The sequence below is a fragment of the Physeter macrocephalus genome, chromosome 20, assembly GCF_002837175.3.
Source record: "Physeter macrocephalus isolate SW-GA chromosome 20, ASM283717v5, whole genome shotgun sequence".
In the NCBI taxonomy this organism is placed as follows: Eukaryota; Metazoa; Chordata; class Mammalia; order Artiodactyla; family Physeteridae; genus Physeter; species Physeter macrocephalus.
Genome location: NC_041233.1, coordinates 57706402 through 57706773, shown reverse-complemented (window position 1 = coordinate 57706773; position 372 = coordinate 57706402).

Sequence of the window (372 nt, the reverse complement as noted above, 5' to 3'; positions counted from 1 at the left end):
CATCTGGGCATCTGAAGGTCTGGCTGCTGGCTGCCATTAGTGACTGGGGCTTGGACTAAGAAACTTAAGGATACCATGTTCAAGCACAAACTTGAAGTCAACTTTTGTGATGCCTGTGTTGAGCCTGTGTGGTCAGCAAAGGTGACAACTGAGAATGGGTAGTGAGTTGGGCAGGGGGGCACCTCCCAACATGGGGACAGGCTCCATGTGAAATGTGGGGCTTCAAAAGGATTCTTTCCACTGCCAGGCACCAAGCCCTAGGCTCCACTCCACCTCTCATCTACAGGGAAAGCAATTATTTTGTTCCTGTTTCTGGGGAGTTTACAGTCTAGTAGGAGAAACTGCATATACAAATGATGGTCACATATCAAA